The sequence below is a fragment of the Catharus ustulatus genome, chromosome 5, assembly GCF_009819885.2.
Source record: "Catharus ustulatus isolate bCatUst1 chromosome 5, bCatUst1.pri.v2, whole genome shotgun sequence".
Classification (NCBI taxonomy): domain Eukaryota; kingdom Metazoa; phylum Chordata; class Aves; order Passeriformes; family Turdidae; genus Catharus; species Catharus ustulatus.
Window position 1 is genome coordinate 39,872,881 of NC_046225.1, and position 8,026 is coordinate 39,880,906.

General features: G+C 33.7%; 1 long non-coding RNA gene across 1 annotated transcript; it reads left to right on the forward strand.

The window, feature by feature from the left end:
• Nucleotides 1-2,064: 2,064 nt before the first annotated feature.
• On the forward strand, nt 2,065-3,877 carry LOC116996754. Its single transcript, XR_004418016.1, has 3 exons — nt 2,065-2,197; nt 2,326-2,422; nt 3,837-3,877. It is a non-coding gene; the product is annotated as an uncharacterized LOC116996754 (long non-coding RNA).
• Nucleotides 3,878-8,026: the final 4,149 nt, after the last annotated feature.

Here is an 8,026-nt window from a genome sequence, read left to right on the forward strand (position 1 = left end):
ACGGGGTTCTGAGACAGTCCCCTGTCGTGGTATGGGCACTCAGCATTGCCAAATCATCTTTCAAAGAATTTGAATAACACAATTTACCATTTATAGTGACTGGTTCACATTAGATTGGGGATGTGTTGTTTTTTAAGGGCTTGTGTTTAAAACAGACTACTCTCTAAAAAAGCAATCTGTTAACGTTCAATTTTCTTAGTTCATTGATTTATATTATTCTGGTAAACCTCACATTTCTGGTCTATAATAACCACTTGAAAAACAAGATGTCCGTTTACTCAAAATAGCAAAGTTGTGTATTACTTTACTGGTTTTAATGGACTTCTATATTTTCTCTTTTGTTAATATTACCTGGTGAATTTTAAAAATTAATTTCCTAACTTCTATCAGCATTCAAACCTGCTATCAGAATAGTGAATGAGTGGTTTCCTCAAAAGCAAATGATAAACTGAACTACTAATATTCAAGGACAAACAGTACTCAATGAAGATTGCTTTTGCAAGTGGCTGAATAATGAAACAAATCTGAAGTCACTGACAGTCACAGAAACAAGATTGTATTCTATTGTCACAGAAGATCATAGTTCTTTTCCTAGAGTTCAAGGAGTTTCATAGATTTGCAGCTTATAAAATAAATAAAAAAACCCAACATTTATAAACATTTATAAACATTTATAAAGATAAAATAAAGGTGAAAATTTCCACACTGAAGTAAATTTTGCATCCTGGATGTAAATAATAGATATCAGCACTCTAGAAATCATCAGGCATGAGAGAAAAGTGCCTTGCATAGACAAGACAAACTCAACTCCAGCTTGTATACAAGAAAAAATGATTCAGTTTTGAAGAGTTATCTGCTGCCAAATCATTGTTCTTCCTTACTATGCTTGAGTTAGACCTCACTCAACCTGACAGCCGTAAACACTGCCTTTCATCTAAGACAGGATAAGTAAGAGCATGGTTAAGCTACTAAGTTATTCCATCCCAGGAATACAGCTCTATCCAGAGACCTTACCCCGGGAATGAAGAGGCTTTTTGGACCAGTATTTGTCCTGCAGGAAAAATCAGGAAATGTTCATTAAATGGCAAAATCAAGTTAATAATTTTCTACCTTCATACATGACTCATTGCCCTCCTCAGTCATGCTTGAGGGAAACTGCACCTTCTACAGGACCACTGCTCCAACTGAATCACATCTGTCACTGCAAGAGGATGCAACCACCATTTAATGGGACTGCTACCAACACCCTGCCTGACAGGGTGTCAGGTTGTACTCTGACTTTGTCAGGGTTTGGAGTTTGTTTCTTTGTAGTACTGTATTTCTATTTTAATTTCCCTAGTAAAGAACTGTTATTCTTAATTCCCGTATCTTTGTCTGAGAGCCCCTCGATTTCAAAATTATAATAATTTGGAGGGAGGGGGTTTACATTCTTAATTTCAAAGAGAGGCTTCTGCCTTTCTCAGCAGACACCTGTCCTCTAAGCTAAAGCAGTAACTTTTCGTTCTTTGTCCATCTATAAGCCACACCTGATTATAAGCTGCACTTTTGGTTTGGACCAAAATTTTAGTCAAAATGATGCGGCTTATAATCATGAAATTACTGTAATCTTCAGGGGAAAGGTAATACTTGCGCATAAAATAAAGAGTTCTCTCAAATATCTGCCTGCTGTCCTTCACATTTATCCTGTTAAGGAATGAAGCACTTATTTCCAATCCAATGTGATGATGTAATGTCAGTAACTTGCTCACACTGAGGTTTTGTTATACCAGTAGTATAAATAGATTAAGCGACTTGATTTTGTGAACTTTAGTACTATCTCAAAAATTAGCAAGGACCTAATAGATACATCTGAAGCAGTACTAAGCATCTTCCAGAATCCTGCAGAGATCCCACACTATCTAAATGCATAACTTTCAGCCCTTTAGATGCCTCACAGCAGTGCCTCAGTGCTATGCTCATCCTCTCTGTGTCCTTCTACAAGTTCAGTGCCTGCCACCAAGACACAGCCTCAACTTGTGCTTTGCTCAGCTGTTCCAGCCCCTTAAAATGAAGATTTGTATGCACAGTGCATAGTGCTTGAATGCACTTCCATGCTAAGAGACACAGCAGTCACCATGGGAATGTGCTTACAGAATTCCAGACAGGGAATAGAATTCCAGGGATAGAAGTCTCCAGAAAACCACCATTAATCTTAAAGGTAGGCTGTAGTAGTCTCTTTGTGTCCATTAAAAGATAAATTCCTATTATGTACAGATGAATGCTATCCAGCTATGTTAATAACCACCCACTTAAACCCCTCTTTGCTCAATCTGTGCTTTTCTGCAGGTGTGAATTTCATGCTAAATGAAAACACTGTTGCTGTCTTCATGCCTGGGAGAACAACAGAAAGATATCAAAAGCATTGTCAAAGTCAGGAAAAAAGGTGCTGGTTTGCAAGGAAGCCTTTTGTGGACAGATTTGACTTTTAATTTCAATTTAAAGAATGGCTTTCTGGTTACGAAAATGGAATACAATTCTCCATTGTTTTCATAAATTCAAAAAATTTAGACACAACAATGGAAAGATAATGTGATACATTTTGAGAATAACTGCTCATAGCTGGGTTTGGGTAATCAGTGTATGTAGAGAAAGAAAATAGGGAAATGTACTTAAACATTTATTGAATTTTAGAAAATTGTAACTATATCATATCACAAAGATACTAAAACATCACAATTAATTGAACAGTAAAAACTTATTCTGATAACATTTCTCTTTACAAAGGTAAGATGTAAATGACATTTTGCCCACAAGTATGACTGAAAAAGCAGTGTTTCCACCTTGGGAGTGCACACATGCATGCACAGCAGTTACCCTTGAAAATACACACAGTTGTTCTGAAATCTCTGCAGCTTGGAATTCATACAGAGCAAGTCCAGAAATAATGCTGTCTATCTCAGTTCACCAACCAAGATAACACTGATGGTGAATATTCCCAACTATATTTGTGTTATTCTGATAGGGACATATTTGTTCATAATTTGCACGCATAAAAAAAATGAAACAATATCCATTACTGAGTAGAAAATACGTAACCTTCCAAATGAGCACTATGTATAAAAATATTTTACTTTTAAAAAATAAGTACTGAGTATACAATTCTGACTTGCTTTTGTTTTATATTCTTCCTCTAAAAACATAAAATCATATTATTTTTTAACAATTTACTTAGTTCCTCTTCTGTACATTCCATATTCTGCAAATTGTGTGGACATAATTGAGTGTAGATTTTATATTATTCTTCTAATTTTTGTAGTATTATTTGGTGAATAATCTTTTTTTGTTGCACTGTGATACCCGAGAAAAAACACTCCTAACACATGTTGAAGAAGTAGCATTTGAAAATACTAATACTGAAGTCATAAATTAGACTTTAATTTTCAGTGTACAGAGAAATCAAAAGCAGCTTTCTGCAGAATAAGAGATTTATTGAAATATGGTTTATTCTGCTTATTGTATCATTGTTTTTAACATTTGGGAGCCATTTTTATAGGCACTTTACAAATGAATATGGAGAGAAGATTAAATCATAATATCAATTTTTTATTGTGAATAAACTGCATAATTCAGATGGAAGATAAGTCTAAAATCACATAGTTGACACCAGGAAAATATTGAGTTGAAAATAAAAGAGGTTGTGTACCGCCTTAGTCCAAATCTTTTTTTAACCTTGTTTATCGTGAAACATGAGTGCACTGCTTGCTCATTAGTATTCATATCAATGTTTGTCCAAAGAAGAAATGGAAATGTACTTTACCATCTGATGTCCTGTTTTATATTCTTTTGCTTTGTTTTAGTTTATTCATCAAACACTGAGAATAACAGGCAGAGAGCAGAGGTGAGCCAACTATGTCACATATTTTCCTGTGTTGAAGCTGTAAAATTATGTGACAGAAAGTATTGATAAACTTCAATATAGTCATAATTTTGCCACAACATTCATACTAAATTCTACTAAAAAGTGAATTGTCCTAGCTCAGAAAACCTAGTCTTCAACAATTTCCCCCTGCTAAATAAAATACTATTTTAAGTTCTGTCCATCAATTTTTTGAAGAATTAGATATCAAAGAATCCTATTTCTTGATGACTACAAATTCCAAGCCTTTGTGAGAACAAAAAAAAAAAGATAATAAAATTGATCTTCTATGGTAAAATCAGAGACCAAACCAAAAGTGAAAATATATTAATGAAATGTTCAAAGTTAAACTAAGTTTCATTAAGAATAGCTCTAATATATAAGATTTTTTTTCAGTACCTGTACCATTTTTAACATCTTCAAGAAGAGGTTTTTGCCACAAATACTTTTGATAATATATTTGGGATTTACATTTTTCAACTCTGAAAGCCTGACTCTATCTTTCCAAAAAGCACAACACATTTCTGCAAAGTGGACTAAACTCCTGCTACATTTTAGCATTATTTGAGAACAGTTTGCAAGGATACTTATCAGGAAAACTTTTTTTTACTGGCAGAGTGTATGTTAGTATTTTGGCTTGAGAACACTTTTAAATATTTAAGTTAATTTTATACATATATGTACATATTTTTTGCAATGCCCCTGACTGTTTTTTTTCCAACATTAAAATAACAACATATCGTGAGACAGTACTGAAAGAGTAACAATATTTACAGTGACTCCACATACTTTTTTTTGAGATAACAGTGAAATCTAACTCAGTGCACTGAAAGTGATGGGGTAGTTTTTTTCCTTTCTGTGTTTTTCTCTTTCCTGTGCAATTTTAAAATTAGTAATTTGCTTTAAAATCTTTGTATAGTTTTGAATTTTAAGTCTATCCTGACAGATACAGACTGACAAAGCTAATCATTATTTCTTGCTTTTGAGCAGCAACACTAGCAGTATTCTTATTTCTTAATGAATCAGTAATATAAGAAACATAGTAAAGGCCGAAAACTTATGAGGAAAAATATTTCAGAGTCCTTCCTCTTACACTATTATATATAAATATATAGGTACTGTGAAATATTCAAATACCACAGAGCTAGAAAGGGAAGCAGATATGAAAAACTAGATGTGCACTTGTTTCTCACTAACTTATTCCTTAGAAATAGTTCTAGAAACTGCTGCTGGGGTTGTCAGGCCATTCTGAGAGAGATGTAATCACACATTTCCTCAACCTGAGAGGGTAAGAAAATCTAACCCTACCTCAGAGCTTCAATTCTTATTCATATATTCATTATGTTGTACTTGTTCATTTCTGCCAGATGTTGACTTTAGGATTGCATTGGTTTGTTTGTCATTAAAAGTGTTATTTTCTAATAAATAATAAATATCATCTGGGGAAAGAAATAAACAAAAGAACAAACAGAAAGACAGAGACCAGAACTCAGTATCTATAGAAATACACCGCTCTAGTAAAAAAAATCACAACAAAAAGATCAGTTGCAAATAGAAGACCCTCATTCATCATCCATTTAATAATACCCCCAGCCAGCATCAAATAACTTTGGACTGTTTATTTTTCTAATTCTTTTTCCTGGTTGAAGCTTTTGACAAGTCTATTTCTAAAAGCATATTGTTCTTACCAGCTATTGAAATTCTAGCCCTTCTGAAGAGCTCGGAGTGAGAGATTGACAATGAACATTTGGTGAAAAGAGATTTAATGTTAGGAACCGAGATGGGGAAGCTGATGCAAAAGAAGCATTCTAGATTTTGATCTGATCTTCCTTCTGGTTTTTCATATTTTGAATAAAAACTTTATATATCTGCACAGGAGAAAAATATAACAGCAGTTTCTCCAAACATATTTTTAAAATATATCTCCCTGAGAAACAGTAATTTTGGAAATTAGTGACTGTGATATGCAGTTGATATTCTTACTTTAGTTTTTCTGTGTTCTTAGAGGTAATTATTTAGCAATTCTTTCTTTTCTTTCTCATTACTCTATGTGGAGCTGTTCTTGCAATGTTGTATATTTGCTCATACTCCTTCCAATAGATGACCCACAAGAGCTTGTGGTTACTAGCATAAGAATTTCTACTCTAATTTAATCTATTAGTACTTGTACAATGAGTAGGTTTCTCCATATGTGCTAATACTTTCTGTGTGTCAGCATGCCTTTCTCTCTTGTGGCTGACCCACAAAGCCTTAAATCTGTTTCTCTTCCAGTTGTCAACTCAAGTTTTATCATTGCAGATGAGAGATGCAATGGTGGAAAAAGCTTTTATTCCAATATTACACTTCCCACTAGGCTGTATCAAGCCTGAAACCTTGACCATCAGATTTAAATTTAAATAATTACATACATTGCCGAGTCTTCTCCCTGGCCTGAATTTAGTTTTGTTTTAGCAATCAGTCAGCATGGGATGCAATGAGAGTTTAAACCTTTCCTAAGAACAATTTTGAAACATATTTTAAAAAATAACATAAATCTAGGATACATTTTTCCTTTTCAGAGACAGCATGAGAGATTGATATAGGATATTTTACAGTAAATATTGGTATAAAAAATATGCAAGAACCTCTGAGACTTCTGAAGATAAACCAAATGTTTTACCTCCTCATTGTGACTGAAAACGGGGACATAAAACTTCCAACCAGTTTGTTGGATTAGAAAGACAGCATTAGTGGACTGAGTACTTGGGGGAATCTCTCCACCTAACATGCACAGCCACCAGCTTAACAGACCTGGTTATATTAATGAAATCAATACATATACACTACTTCCCTATTACATATTCATTACATTTCCTGAATACATTAATATATGCAACTTATTTCAGTGGACTTACTGGATGTGATTCTGGATCATCTAAAGAAGCTTTTCTCCTTGAGACCATCTCAAAATATATGGTCACGTCATAATGTACTTCTCTTACTAGTCTTTGCTGTGACACATAATCCTTTTTCAAGAAACAAAGACATCTGCTAGTACATAATAATCACTGATATAGGTAAATAAGGAAGCAATAGCTGGCACAAGACTATTAGTCACAGACACAGGGAATTAACACAAAGTCACATTAATCTCTGGCATTTGTACTAAGCACTATGCAGTACAAAATCAAGAATTAAACATGGATATTGAAATCAAACATTATTATGCTAAAGTTAAAATAATTTTTAAAATTTCCCCCCACTGCTGCAGAGAGTCCCTTTTAAATAAATGCAACTTGCTCATTTAACATTGGGTCTATCATGAATTCAGTATAGAAGCTTGAAACTTAAAAATGAATAAGAATATTTCTAGGAAAAGGTTTTCCTCAGAAGTGGGTGGCAACATGAATATATAATTCAGGAGAAATTTTGAAGGTGAAAGCAATATAGTATTTTTGTCCTTCATCTTTCTGAAGGTGGATTTTTCTGTAATGATTCAAATAATTTTGCATTCTAATACGTTTCTCACATTCCTGCATCTTCCTTCATTCAATTCTGTTTAAAGAACATCCAAATGTTCCTTTAAATTATTTTAGGGAATAGTAATCATTAGTCGAATCAAAGTGTTTTTATATAGCTGTCCAGGATGAGATGAGATCAAAGACTAGAGGATTCTTAAAGCAGTCACTGTGGTTACTAGAGTCTCAGCGGGGTCTGTTATTTCATACAAACTTCAGAAAAGTTGCTACCTTTTAGTTGCCTTCAAAAGGTATGAAGATTATTTGATTGTGAGGGGTTTTTTTTGCTAAAACTTGAAAGAACTGTTGTCATTACTTACTTACTTTTAAGGTCCTCTGCATATTTAGAAACTTTTGTGGTGTGGCTGACCTCATCTGGGCCACTTTCCCAAACCTCATTCTATTTACTAATTAGCTTTAATGCCAGAAGTCTAGGTTTTTGTTTTATTATGCTAGTCTGGTATAGTAAAGTTGTACCACACGATAGATTTATAAAACCTTAAGTAGATCTTAGCAGACGCTTTTGCTACCAGGCATCAAATTTATTCCTGTCAGCATGCAGCCGATACTTTGTTAGGGAAAAAATTATCCTCTCTTAAGTTATTAAAGAGGAATTAGAACATTCTTTCTCACA